Genomic DNA, 15,841 nt, shown 5'->3' with positions numbered 1-15,841 from the left:
AATCCTATATATGTATAATTTCTATGCATTTTTAAAGTTTGGGTTTATATTTAAAATCTAAATGTATTCTCTGAGTTGAGATGTAACTTAAGAAATATGTACAGGAGCTGTCCAAGGTATCCTCAAATAAAAATCTTGAATATGTATTCTGATGCACAGAGAAAGTTTATAAATGGCTATTCCTGCAACATAATAAATATAATACTTCTCCACAAAGATGAAGATATATAAATGCTGTTGGCTTTCTTCATACAAGAAGTCAACTCTAGTATGTTGATCAAAACTGTTAGGTCAAAAAATTTAAAGGAAAATATAGACTTACATTTCACTAGCTATTTGTTCTGTATGTCATAGTTTAAATAGAATCTAAAAGAGCCACTTGATGGTTGAAATGTGTTGACTACAAACCATTTAACTCATTGTTTTGTGTCAATTTGACATTTTTTTACTTTTAATGTGTTGAGTATTCCATGTGAATTAGGAAGTCTGCTAAGTACTTTACATGTACTGTGCCACTAACTTACAAATGCCCATAAGTTTAATATAAGTATTGTTCCAATGATTCACATAAGAATATTGAGTCTTTAAAAAGTTGCCAGTTAGTGCAAGTTAAACAGATGGTAAGCCGAAGGACCAGGTTTTATATCTAAGCAGTTTGATCTCAGAGCATTTATCCTGAAATATTATTTTATAGTATTCCTGAGCAGAAATGTTATACATACATAGAAAAATGGGAGGTATTTCCTGGGAGAATCTCTTTCCATCACTCCTTTTTAAAAAGGAGAAGAAATCAAAAGTTATCATACTTCACTCTGACTCCTAAAATACCATGAGCCCTGTTTCTGGTTGGAATTTGTTTCAGCACATGTTTGTAATAAGAGACACAAACTTAAATGCTGGCCTGGTCTTGGTAAGTAGCTAATAGAAGTAAAGCAGGCCAGGGCTCATATATGAAGAGATACTGCAATGGATATGTAGCCATGCACATGCTGTGTTAATCCCCTTAGTCACTTTTGTTAATCACAGGCTAGCAGAAACTATTCAAAATGGATGATATATTAATATTGAGCATCTTTTCATGTTTATTGACCATCTGTATATCTTCTTTGGAGAAAAATGTCTCTTCAGATTCTCTGTGATTGGATTGTTTGTTTTTTGGTGTTGAGTTGCATAAATTCTCTATATATTTGGACATTAATCCCTCATCAGATATATCATTTGCAAATATCTTCTGCCTTGCAGTAGGTACCTTGTCATTTTGTCCATGGTTTCTTTCACTGTGCAAACGCTTTTTATTTTGATGTAGCCCCAATACTTTATTTTTGCTTTTGTTTCCCTTGCCTTAGGAAAAATATCTAGAAAAATGTTTCTGTGGCCAGTGTCAGAGGGATTATTGCCTATGTTTTCTTCTAGGAGTCTCATGGTTTCAGATTTCACATTTAATCTGTAATCTATTTTGAGCTTATTTTTGTGGATAGTGTAAGAAAGTGGTTCAGTTTCACTCTTTCGCATGTAGCTGTCCAGGTTTCCAAGCACGATTTGTTGAAAAGACTTTTTCCCCATTGTATTGTTGAAGATTAATGACTTCCTCATTGTTGAAGAGTAATTGACTCTATAAGTGTAAGCTTATTTCTGGGTTCTGTTTTCTGTTCCATTAATTTATGTGTCTATTTTTGTACCAGTACCAAACTGTTTTTATTAGAACCGTTTTGTAGTATATCTTGAAGTCTGGGGTGGTGATACTTCTAGCTCTGTTCTTTCTCAAGATTGCTTTGACTCTTCAGGGTCTTTCATGGTTCCATACAAATTTTAGTTTTATTTGCTCTAATTCTGTGAAAAATGCTGTTGCTATTTTGATATAAACTGCATTAAATCTGTAAATTGCTTTGGGTAGTATGAATATTTTAATAATATTTCTTCCGGTCCATGAGCATGAAATATCTTTCAGTTTGTCTGTATTGTCTTTAATTTCTTGCATCAGTGTTTTACAGTTTTCAGAGTGCAGGTCTTTCACGTCCATGGTTACAAATACTCTGAGGTATTTTATTATTTTGGTCTAATTGTAAATGGGATTATTTTCTTAATTTATATTTTTGCTACTTCATTATTAGTGTATAGAAATGAATATATTTCTATATTAATTTTGTGTCATGTGACTTTATTAAATTGATTTATCAGTTACAGTTTTTTTGTGGAATCTGTACCACAATAACACCTTATACTTGTCAGAATAGTGGGAATCAAAAAGACAAAACATAATAAGTGTTAACAAGGATGTGGAGGATAGAGAACCCTTGTGAACTGTTGGTGGAAATTTAATTTGGTGCAGCCACTGCAGAAAGCAGTATCTAGATTCCTCAAACAGTTAAAAATAGAAATACTATATGATCCAATAATACTAATGTGTATTTACCCAAACAAAACAAAAACAAAAAAAAAAGAAAAAGGAAAACAAAAACAAAACAAAAGAAAACAAAACACTAATTCAAAAAGATATATACACACCTGCATTTATTGCAACATTATTTACAATCGTAAAAATATGGAAATAGCTTAAGGGTACATTAGTAGATGAATGGATAAAAATGTGTGAGATATATATATGTTATATATATACTGCACATATATATGTATGAATATTATTGAGTTATAAAAGAAAAATGAGACTTTGCCATTTGCAACAACACGAATAGAGAGCATAATGCTAAGTGAAATAAGTCAGAGAAAGACAAATGCCATGTAATTTCACTCACATTTGGAATTTAAGAAACAAAACAGACAAACAAAGAGACACAAAGCAGACTCTTAAATACAGAGAAAAAAACTGGTGGTTGCCAGAGGGGAGGTGGATAGAGATATGGGTGAAATAGATAAAGGGGATTAAGAGTTATGAACAAGTTATAAAATAAAAAGTTATGGAGATGAAAAGTACAATATAGGGAGTATAGTCAATAAGATTGTAACAATGTTGTTTGGTGAAATATGGGAACTGTATTTACCTTGTTGAGCACTGAGTAATGTACAGAATTGATGAATCATTATGTTGTATACCTTAAACTAATATAACAGAGCATCCTAATCATACTTCAGTTAAAAAAATGAAGTAAGCATCCTAATCATACTTCAGTTAAAAAAAATGAAGTAAAGGAACTATTAATAGGCTTACATAGAGAAAATTCCAAACTTCATAAGTCATGAATAAATAGTATCCAAAAAAAACAAAAACAGAAGAATGGTTTGGCAAGCTTCTCAGAAGATTAAGGAGGAATAAACTTTTCTAGAAGCCCCAGAAACTACCTCCTTAGATCTCATTAGCCCATATTTGGTCACATATCCTTGAAGAAACACATTTCTGGCAAAATTGTGAGGGAGTCACTTTTCCTGGAGTCATAGCAGTTATGTGCAGTAGTGTAACTGAACCAATAAAGTTCAATCAGGAAAGAGAGAGGGGTATGTAGATCCACTGTCTCCTACACCCTTGCTTAGGTCCAGCCAATTATTATTGGGACTCAGGGGTCAGGTCTTTTGGTTTTCTTTTTCAGGAAAAACTGGAAATTTTAATATTTATGAGAATGACTTCTGTATTTTAAAATAATGTACAAAGAAAGAAGCATCTTCAGATAAGGTATACCCTAAAGGCTACAGTGACATCTGCTCTAGGTTGTGTTCTAAAATTTGGTGGTATTAACCCTAGATTGCTGAGAACCAGAAAACTATGAAGAGGCATTGTTTTATAAAGCATATTTAATTCATGAGATTGCCAAGGGAGGGATTCTCATGAAGCCAGAAATAGAACTGAACTAATACCTGGAGGAAATGACCAGAACGACTAGAAGGAATGAGGTAACTTGGGGAAAACTGACAATATCAACTTTTTTTTATATGATGCTTTTAAGTAAGCTATTTCCCCCCACTTGCTAGCATCATTCTGAATTTAACATAAATCCATAAAGTTCTGTAGAAACTGAAATCAATTCTTATGTCATTAGTCATTATCCCAAGTCAGTTTAACAATCCACAGTTCCAATGACCCATATGATCACTACTGGTCTTATTACCTCCTTCTATCATTTACTGAGCTCTTACTATCTGCCAGGCACTGCCCTAAGTTTAACACATATTAACTCATAAATCTTGTGAGAAGATCATTTTTCTCATTTTACAGATGACAGCACATAAGTTCAGAGAAGTCAAATGACTTTCTAAGGTCAGAGGCCTGGGAAATAATAGAGCCAGAATTTAGTTCCAAATCTGTTGGACTTCAAAACATGGATATTTTATTACAAAGCTATTCTGCTTTTCCTGCCCTTATCCATACAGAAACCATCATGTAGTAAATGAGCATGATCCCACCATACTCTTTGAGATGAACTCATGGTATTAGCATAACATTAAACCCAACTTCTGGGGAAATAAATATTGATAGCTAGATAAACCACATTATTTAATTTTTACTTAGATGTATACCATGCATGCCTACCTGCCTTATACCTTATCTGTCTTTTTTTTCCATACTCATCTTTGCCTTGATTAATCTGCTCTAGGGTTAGCAGGTTAACCAAGTAGTTTGACCAGACATTTGTTAAGGGTCCAGTTCTAAGAATTATGATTTTTTCAGTCCTCATTTGTATGTTTCTAATACCCCTCCTTCTTATTGCCCAGAAATCTAAGATATCTTTAAACCTTTTTTTTTTTGTCCTTTCTACCTTTAAATTAAGATAAATTGGAAACTAAAGGAAAAAAAGCATCAAGAGTTTAGAATATTTTCCTAGATTCTTGGACTTTGAGATTAATGGTGAAATGTGGATAAAATACCTAGAGTTGGTGTGTGCGTATATGTTTGCTTTTATATTGACTTCCATTTGGTGTTAATGTCTGAAGCAGTCTACTTTCTTCTTCATTTTCTGTGTGGTGTATACATGGGGAAGCATCTCATTCTAGTTAGTCCCTGAAAATAGAGCATATTTCCCTCATCTCTCCATCTTTCCAGCATTCAGATTTTGTTCAGATTTTGAACAAACATTTGTGGGATAGTTAGATTTCTTGTACTTCAAAATATGTATTTATTATTCAAAATTAAAAATATCAACTGTGAGATATCATTCCTAACCACATGTTTTCTGAAACCTATTCCAAAAACATACAAATTCTTTTTTTCTTTAGTGTTTTTTGGGGTGAAATAGTACAGTGGAAACTTAGAGTCATATTTGATGTGGAAAAGAAAGCTTTACCCTGCTAGGAGGCCATCCAGAGAATCTTTAATGAAAACACAATAAACCACCTCATTCTGGGCTCTCAGCATCATGACTCTTTGTGACTTAGGATTCCTTCAAAATCAAGTACAAATAAGTCTGTGTCTTTAAAAAATAAAGCGCATCTTTTATATGAGACAGTTTATAGTTTATCCAAAAAGCTACATTAAAGTGCTTAATAAATCATGCTACATACAACCCAGGGACAAGAAAGCACAACTGTATAAAATAAAATACATAAGGAATATATGAAAACCATATATTCTTATTATGATAATCAGTGTCCTTACACATCAATCAGAAAATGTTTATTAATTGCTTACCAATTTTAAAGTAGTAAATGAATAATTTTTAAAAAGACATGGTCTTTTCTCAGTGAATATGCAAGGTCTGGCTACTAGGAAATTAATGGCAAATCTTAGTATTTAACCAGTTTTAATTTTTTTGTTATGACTTTGTAAGAAACACATCAACATTGCAAAACCAAATTTATTTGTCTTAAGGTAAGAGATAGTCCCTGTAGGGGCAATATTATAGAGTCAACAGAAATGAATCCCAACTTGTGTTCTTTTCAGCAGATGGTCACTGTCACTGTCCTACTCTCTACCATTCTGGTTTTGCCATTTCCTGCCCCATCTTGATCAGACTTTCAGAAGGCAGATCTAAAAAATATCTCAGAGGCTGGGACTCAGATGTTAAGGTGATCAAGGGAGTCACATTCCTGACTGAATGACTCTAATGGATTTATTGATTAAGTCAGACAGTTTATGGATCTAAGAAGGTTGTCACTCAAATGATCCCTTGGCTCCTCATGTGGCCTAGAGGAATCCATCCAATCATGTTTAGCTATCTCTCCTCCAACTGCAAGGAGCAGAGGAAGAAGTCAGCAGTTTGGTGAAAGAAATATCTGGTAGTGACTGCTTCAATTAGAACACTGTTTGGTGTCACAGAGGCCAAGGGGACAAGGGAGCAAAGGTTACTAACTAGAGGATAGGGGAACTTAGCCGAGCAGCACTTTATCTTGGGCAGAGAGAAGGTCTCTTTAAGCTCTATAGACAGAGAAACAGACTACTTTTTTTATTCAGGAGGCATTTAGAATGTCAACCGCCAGGTACTTGTGTTTGTGTGTGTGCACGCACATTAAGTATTTGGAGTGGGCCTTGTGGACTACTCCAGGGAACGAGCAGAAGATGGAAGAATTTGTTTTGGCTTTGCAGTTAAATAGTCAGACCCAGCTTATCCACTTATTAGTTCTGTGATTTGAGACGAGTCCCACTAAGAATATTAGTTTCCCAAGTATTTAAGATGGGAATACTAACCTCTATGTCTCAGTATTGTTGCCACAATACCTGGCATAGAAATGGAAGTTCAGTCAATAGTGATTCCCTTTTTTCCCTTCAAAACCTTCTAATCAGGGATCCCTGGGTGGCGCAGCGGTTTAGCGCCTGCCTTTGGCCCAGGGCGTGATCCTGGAGACCCGGGATGGAATCCCACGTCGGGCTCCCGGTGCATGGAGCCTGCTTCTCCCTCTGCCTGTGTCTCTGCCTCTCTCTCTCTCTCTCTCTCTCTCTCTCTCTCTCTTCCTCTCTCTCTATGTGACTATCATAAATAAATACAATAAAATAAAATAAAAATAAATAAAAAAAACAAAAACAAAAACAAAAAAAACCTTCTAATCATGCAGTGCCCTGCCTAGAATTCTACATCCCCTTAGCCCTGTAGAGATAGGAGTTACACCTATGGGTTAAGCTCTCTGCGACTCCATGACTCCACCTGTTTCAGAACAGATATAAGGAGTCCCAGGCAAGTATCTGTCAATTCACTATCAAATCAGCAATGCTACCAATTCTTTTCTATTATCAAAAACCAATACCTAAGTTTTTTTCTACTTCTTTATTTTTTGTTTTGTTTCATTTAAAGATTTTATTTATTCACGAGAGACAGAGAGGGAAAGAGGAGGCAGAGAGAGACACAGGCAGGCTCCATGCAGGGAGCCGGATATGGGACTCAATCCTGGGGCTCTAGGATCATGCCTTCAGCTGAAGGCAGGAGCTAAACTGCTGAGCCACCCAAGGATCCCCTTTTCTACTTCTTTGTGATCATGAAACTGCCAGGTACCTTACCTAGCTTCTTTCTCCATTACTGTCTTTGTCTTGATTCTCTTTTCCAAGGCTAATATTTTAACTAGGAAGTCGAACAGATATTTGTGGGAGTCTACTATTCCCTAAGACTAAAATACAATTTCCCAATCCTCATTTATGTATTTTCCATATCCCTGCTTCTTATTGCTTTGAAGTCTTAGGCATCTTACTGGTTTCTTCTTGCCTACTATTAGGAACCAGTCCATAGTTTCACTGTTACCTCCCTTTGTCAGTTATCTCTAGGTCCTACACATCTCCAGTTTGATTCACCCTGGATTTAAACAAGAAACATTTTTAAAAATATAAACTATTTGAGAAGTCAGATCATCCACATGTTTTGTCTTTATAGACATTATAATACAAGACATTCCGTGACAAGAACACATAATCAAACCTCAGAATAATCTTCAACTCTTCCCTATCTCTCGCTGTGTACATTCTTTTCCTTACTGAGTCGTGCTGTTTGTTTTACATAGCATTTTTGTAAACTCACTGTCCATTTTCCATTTTATTTGCTACTTCATTTGTGGCTTTCCCCCCACCTTACTCCTAGCTATCAGAAAACCTATTTCCTGGGCTGTCTTTTAAAAATCATTCCTCTTGATTTCCACTAGATTTACCTTTCTAAAATCCAGATTACTCCTCTGTCTATCACTTGTAGAACAAAAGAACTCCTCAACATGGGATTGAAGGCCCTTTAAAATCTACCCTAATCAACAGCCCTGCCTTTCCCACTTTGTATTACTTATTTTTCCTTAAATATACCATATATGTTATTCTCTTGGGCCTTCTCCTTGGTCTGGTACTTAGAAAAAACCTACTTATTCTTTGCACTCCTGTTCTGTTTTTAAAATCACACATCTAGTTACTTTACTCTCCTGGATTAACTTTTCCATGCCTCCATTTACCTAATTGGATAAAATTTTATAGTCCCTAGTAGAAAAGAGTACTAAGGGTATTATGTTGTTGTCAATACTATGTTGATCATGCTCTGGCCTGACCAGACCCATGAGACTCTCTCCACTTCCACTATGGCCTCAGATTCAACATACCCATATATGCAATGATATTTTAAGCCTCCTTGCCTTTTTACATGCTGAGCCACAGATGAACTTCACTCTGGCCATCTGGCAATTCCTTCTTGTTCTTTAGGTCTCAGTAAGACTTGTCTTTTCCTTGTGAAGCCATTCCTCAAGTACTCAAGCAGGTGCCTGGCTCCCTGTTGCCCACCTTCCATATGTCTATTGCTACCCTTATCTCACTATTAATCATTTTTTAAGGCTATCTTCTCTACTAGACTGTGAACTTTTTAAGGGGAGACATTGTCTCTTGTTTGTATGTGTGCTTCTAGCATTTAGCATAATACCAATCTAACATTAGATATCTGATAAATATTCTAAAGTAAATAGAAAAAAATATTTCTATGAAATCTTTTTCCTCCTTATTCATAATTAATTTGTCTTTTGCCTCAGTTCCATAAGCATCTAAGTACTAAGAATTTATAATTATTTTGGGGGGCTCAAATTACTAATCTTTTATTTATTAATAAATAACTTTCTGAATTGTTAATTATCAGTTTCTTCCTCTCTAAATAATGATATTTGATTTAGGTTATTTGTTGAACAAAGTAATGCTACATAGTAATCAGCAGTTGTTAGATGTTGTTATAAATTTTGCTGTTGGTAATGGTGAAAGTAGTGACTATTGTGTTATTAACTTATAATTAATTCCATGTGCCTTGTTAATTTCATGTACCTTGTCCTGCCAGGGCATGACTACTTGAGGGCTGCCACTATTTATATTTATCTTTCTATTCACAGAATCTAGAACACAGACTGTTAACAGGCTCTCTCATTCTCACGAGAGAGAAAGAGAGAGAGATAGAGAGAGAGAGAGAAAATACATATACATATATATATATATCTTTGAAAGGAATTTTAATATGACATAAAATGCAAGAATGAAATCAATTCTATGTATATTTAAAATGCATACTACATATTAAAACTGCATACTGAAGACCATTTGAAGAACTAACTAGATCTAGAAAACAATATAATTTGACTCACGGAAATATTGACATTTTCTATGAATATATGTATAACAGAGGTATAGTGAGGGAATTTGAAAAGTTTAAAGAGAAATTATTTGAAGTTCAGGTACTTAAAACTGTGCCAACCAGGGGAAAGATTTAACTGTGTCCAATTATGACCAGGTAGATTGTCATAAAAAATATGTTGTCTAGCTTCGGAATTATGGAAAATGTCACTTACTCAAAATTGAGCTCTTGATCAAAATGCAAAATTCATTGATGTGTAGCTTTGACTGCAACAGTGAATCAAAAAGAGTCTGCATAGCTCTGCCCCTTGGCTTAAAAGCACTCTTCTAAGCCCTTGGGATGAATTTGTACATCTTAGTCAAAAGACCTATATCATCTGCCAAAACAAGATTTCCTAGGTTTATTTCTAAATATAGCTTTAGTTTGGGTAATTTGCTATAATCAATTTTGAAGAACATTTAAACTCAATTTAATGTTTATTTTCTTTGCCAATTTTTGGTGCCTGCATATATGATGACTCTCATTCAAACTAGAAGATTACACACCTATTAAATATGTACATGCAAGTGAAATCACTGTACATCATAGAAGCACAAATTTAACTCTGGAAGATGTATTGCTTTCACTGATGCATTTATTCATTTGCTGAAGGTTTTTTTTTCAAGTATGCATGTATTAAATATAACATTTAGAGAGCTTCACTTAGAAAATTCCTTAATTTCCTAACAAAATAGCACAATTATGAAAATTTCACTAATCTTATATTACCATTGCCAGTACATTTTATACACAGCTTTGAGATCTGTGGTAACTTTAAAAGGGCCATATTTATTTACGAAGTTGTTTACCAGTTTTGAGTTTACTGATATAGGATTGTAATTATTTTATGTTTGCCAATAGTCTTATAGTTAGCAAATTTGACAAAGGTAACTTTCTGCCAGAGAATAGAAATACCAGTTGTAAAGAGCGTCTTTCCTAAGCATCTGTCATTAATAATAATAAGATTGCAAAGGCAAGGCTGAGGTTGCCTCATTTGGAATGACCAAAAGTAAGACTTGCCCTAAACAGGGGCCCAGAAGTGGATTGCCAAAGTGGAACTGAGAAATAGTGGAAGCATTTCAGGCCCTAAAGATGGGATTTAAGATATGGAATGGATAGAAGTCATGTTCATATGTACCAGAGTCAAATTAGGGCATCAAAACAAACAAGGAACAAAGAGAACAAGGATACCTACTTGGAGAAAGAATAAGATATGATATGAAGCCATGTAGAAGTCTGCAGAGGGCAAGATCTGGCTGACAGATCTGGCTGGATGGAGGTTTTTTTTTTTTTTTTTAATAAGACTTAAAAATTAAGTTATCATTCAGTGTTTAAACATTAGGAGGTGTTCCACAAATGCCCATTTCTACTCTTCATGAATCATAAGTTCTTAAAGATTCTATGTGAGCATTGCTGAAATCTGAGCATTCATTACCATACGAATGGTAGAGATGACCATATATTCAAGTTTGTCCCCTTTTATACTTATTAATCTAGTGTAATTATTAATAGCACTCTTTTTCATTTTCAAAGTGTTCTATCTTGAAAGATAAATTTATCACTCTCCTATAAGGGGGGGTTACACACTATTGCATGCCCTGCAGTCTCTATCCTTTGCTAGCCTTTTATGTCCAATCCACTTGAAATATTAGCTTTAAATGCCTTGCTTCTGGAAGTGTTGAGTTTGTGATTCCTATTCTTAGCCAATAATTAGGAATTATAATTGGAAATGCATTGAAAGACACAACTATTTTGATGACCAAAAAATTACAGGTCGAGAGGAGCGGGTTGAGCTTTAGAATCAAAAGAGCAGTGATAAGACAGATCTTATTCTACCATTGTGTGGTTCCCAGAGGATGGATGGAGGAAACTAGGTTCCCACAAAACACAACTGGCCTGCGCACTTTTGTTATTTGATATATATAGGCTATTGCATTACCGATTTTTAAAAAATGTGGTATATTTCACATATAAAAGCTGATCTCTAGCTTTTCTTGAAATATTGAAAAAAACAGTGATGCTGGCGGGGCCTACAATCTCAAAATGGCAATTGATGACAGGACTTGCTAGAATTTCTCCACCTTTAGAAGGCACACACATTCTCCCAATTACCATAGTGTAAACAGTGATTCATTCATTTACTGTACTTGCCTCACTGAGTTTTTGTCTTCTGGGGGAAGACACACATTAATCCCTATATATCACACTTAGATCCAAAAGAATTCTTTAAAACCTGATTGACATGGAGGAGTGGGGTCTAGGTAAACGAGGGATTTCAGGCAGTCTCACCTTTGCATGCCACTATGGATGCCATCCTACTTTTAATCATAGAGATGACACAACCACATGGAGGGAGTCCCGATAACAAAATTAGTCTAAAGTAATTATTGCTTTTCTTTATTTGATCTGATAATGTGCTGCAACATGAACATGACCTTGTATCTTTCAGCAATAATTAGGTATAAATTCTATTAATATACAGATTAGGAATTAAGTTGTCTGTGTGAGAGCCAACTCCAAAACCCAGGCCCAAAACATCAGGCTGAGGAGTTTCTACCTTATAAAATACTGGAGGATCCACACAGCCTGGAACTTTTTCCTTAAGAATTCTTTCTTTCTCTTAAGTTAGAACATAGGTACAATATTCTCTCTAATCCTCTGAGCAGGTTCATGGAACTGTAGCACTATATAGTAGTATAGATGGCCACAAGAATATTAAATCCAGGGTTTGTCTGCATTCTCATACCTTAATTTCTCTTGCAGAAGCCAAAGGCAGTGAAGTAAAATTCATGGATTGTTCCTGACATTGCTCTTAAAATTACAGTAGTCACCTCTGTGCAGTTTGTCATCAAGCTGCCTCTAACTTCGATCTCATCATTACTTCATTTAAATTAGCATCAAATTCTGTGCTACTATGTGGTAACTTAACTCTTTTCTGTGTTCCTCATAATTGCTTTTACAAAATTAGTGATGTTGTTAACTGCTCTATGGGTTATAAGACAAGTAGACTATGATCATGTATGTGCTCCCTAGGTAAATGTAATTTACTCCCCACTTGCCCTACCACTTTATGATACCCACAGTGAAATTAAATAGCTCAACTGAAACATCAAATTTATTTTTCCTAAGTTCATGATAACTCTTTTTTGATTCATACAATTTGAAGAAAAAATATACAAGAAAAAGAGTGGACACCTCTTGGCAAAATTTAGAGTTGAGATTGTATTATACTTCAGGGAAATTATTTAAATATCTATCTCATACAACAGTCCTCAGTATTGAACATTGAGGTTGTGTTCCTAGAATCTATTCTACTACTCTATTGTGTATAGCATTAGTTTTTAGTGTGCAAGACCACAACTCTGGCTGCAGATGGACCCTGATTGATATAAGTTGATTAGTACAGCCCCATCTCTCTTTCTTAGACATTGATTTTACAATGGGCATATCATCTACATTGGTTTGATAAAAGTGAAATACAGAAATTTTAGTCAATTTGGAAGATAAAAGTATGTCCTTTTCTGTGTGATAGTTTAAGAATATAACATGTGAAACTGGCACAGCTATTGCTGATGGAATTGAAAATCAATCTGAACATAAAGTTAGCACCTCGAGGAAAGCAGAGTTAAAAAATAATATAAACCTCTAGATTGAAGTATACCTGAAGCCAATATTATTACCACATTACTTCTCAAGCATATAAGCAAATAAACTATTTTTCTGAAACCATCACTGATATACCTTTTAAAAGCTAAGATAATGGTCATAACTCTTAAAAGTTGTTGAATGCCATTAAGAGACTAGAATAATCAGAAAACTAAATACAATCCTAACTATAGGCTTTTACTCATATATTTTCTGTCATCCTCTTTATTAATTCATTAATTTGTATATCAAGCTTAATATTTACATGAAACATCAGCCTTTTTAATATTTGGGGGGTTAAAAAAAAACAAGAAATAAGGTTAAGATTTGCATTTTGGACCACTAATTCTAAAATTCTGTTGTACATAAAGATTACTTAGAGGGCTTGTTAAAAGATAGATGCTCAGGATTTGCCCCTGCGCTATCCTAATCAGAAATTCTGGATTAGAGGCCCAGGTATCTCTGTTTCTCAAAGACCACTAGGCAATTCTGAGATGTATAAAAGTTTGAGCAACTCTGACCTAATCTTACTATACAGCATCAGGATTTTATAGAAGGTATTGAATTGTGTTTCATTAGAAGTTTGGAATGTTGACTGCTATTACTAAAACCCATGAGGGAGGAATTATGCTTCTATTACTTTACAGTATAATGAATAGGATACAGTATTCATGTAGAGATCTAGCAAAGTAGGTGTTCAGTAAATACATGTTAAATTAACATTTGGTCAAGTGAGGATGTTACAATTTTCACACAGAAGATATATTTATATAGAATATATGGAATCCAATTGGCATGGAAGAGTTTGATGACATTGCATTATATCCAGTCTCAGGGACTATATTTTCTTTTTTTCTAATTTTTTTATTTGAGAGAGAGAGAGAGAGTCAGAGGAGGGGCAGAAGGAGAGGGAAAGCATCTCAAGTGGATACCGTGCTGAGTGTAGAGTCCAATGTGGGGCTAGATCTCAAGACTCCAAGATCAGGACTTAAGCTGAAACCAAGAAATGGACACTTAAATGGAGCCAAATAGGGGCCCCAACTATATTTTCTTTTTTGAAAACAAATATGAACTAGCCAGAACCTCCTGGCAAGGGAATGTATCAATTGAGCTCAGAGATAAAACCTAGAGTGCATATGGTGAGCGCTTAATTCTTATCAAATTGACTTATGAATTGTTCCTTATAATCTTTCTTACATTTAACTGAAGGATAAACCAGCTAACAACAACAACAACAAAAAATAAGTGAATTTCTCAACTAAAGAGTTTAAACTTAATAATTAAAATGATACGTAGAAAAAAAAACCTAATATATGATCCTGACCTCAAGAATGCATTTATATTGTCAAGGTATGAACCAAGTATAACATTGCCCACATTTTATCTATATTCAAAAATATTTGATAATATTTAAAATAGCTGACAGAATTTTCCTGTGCACATTTATTCAGTAGGGAAGAAATAAATAATTTAAGTATCATGCAAATATATATACTATTCTATAGGTAAATTCTCTTTTTAGATGTAAGGAAAGAATGAAGACTATTATTTTAGAGATGTCCCTCTCTTTAAAATTCAATTTTTGAACATATTTTTATACTCTGGGTACATTTTGAAACATTGGTAACCTTTCAGAAATGATGACATTAAAACCCTCAAAAATAATCCTTCCCAGTGAATTCAACAAATAATACAACATCAGCAAGTTTAAATTATATATATATATATATATAATATATATTTATTTATATATAATATAAATATATATATATCCAGCTACAAGATACATCAATACATATAGTGTTCTATGTGTATATGTGTGTATGCATACATACATAAAATTTTATATAAAGCAAGAGAGTTGAATCTGCCCTGGTATCTAGGGAAATGTCTAAAAACTGACACCAAAGCTCCTGAGACAGGTACAACCACAAAGCTAGAAACCTTTTATCTTTCTGTAGGAATTTGGCACTGGATCCAAGGGATTCCTTTGTAAACATCCTCCCAGATAAGTTAGTAATATCAGATGAGACTTGAATACTCCTAGCAGTACCACATGAGAGAAGGTGGCAATTTGTCTCCCCTCCTTTCTGCTGCAGAGATAAAGAACTTAAATCAATCCACTCAAGCATATGAGGAGGAGAAAATTTAGTTTCACAACTAAAGCAATCAGATTATTATGCTGTGTCTCGTGCCACTACACAACAAAAAGCAAATTGCTGCTTCTGTTTTTAAACTGAAATATGGCAAAAGTGAAATTCTCCCCACACCTACTCTGTTCCTACACAACACGAACATATATAAAATGATTGCTAATGAAATTTCCCTCTCACTTACTGCACAAATTCACTTTCTAGCAGAATTTCTGAGAGAAAATAGACCCAGACAATTGTCCAAAGTTTAAATCTGAATCATAACTATGTTTCACATTCAAGGGACCCAAGAATCTAAGACTTCTCCCTTGCATTTATGGTGAACTTAAATTACAACGGAGTTAAAATAGTATTTTTCTAGGCATCTTATAATAAACATTCCAAGTGAGAAAGGTGGAATAGATCATTATTCAGAACAATTTACTTCTAGATGATGAATCAAAGGAATTACTGCTGAACAGTCCCTTATTCTCAGCCAAGATGGGCAGCATTTGGGATAACAGGTTGACAAGTAAGTCTGAAGTGACATTTGTGCCATGCCAATGCCACGAT

General features: G+C 34.4%; 1 long non-coding RNA gene across 4 annotated transcripts in view; it reads left to right on the top strand.

Moving 5' to 3' along the window:
- The window catches only part of LOC140632337 (uncharacterized), a 138,350-nt gene that overhangs the window by 5,706 nt on the left and 116,803 nt on the right, over positions 1-15,841 (top strand). Inside the window, exon 3 of one of the 4 annotated variants that reach the window (XR_012029857.1) lies at positions 12,255-12,410. The exons of the other annotated variants lie outside the window; for them this stretch is intronic. This is a non-coding gene — a long non-coding RNA (uncharacterized lncRNA). The remainder of the gene's footprint in view (positions 1-12,254; positions 12,411-15,841) is intronic. 4 annotated transcript variants of the gene reach the window in all.

Source organism: Canis lupus, chromosome 4 (assembly GCF_048164855.1).
Source record: "Canis lupus baileyi chromosome 4, mCanLup2.hap1, whole genome shotgun sequence".
In the NCBI taxonomy this organism is placed as follows: Eukaryota; Metazoa; Chordata; class Mammalia; order Carnivora; family Canidae; genus Canis; species Canis lupus.
This window is presented reverse-complemented; position numbering and strand designations above follow the sequence as displayed.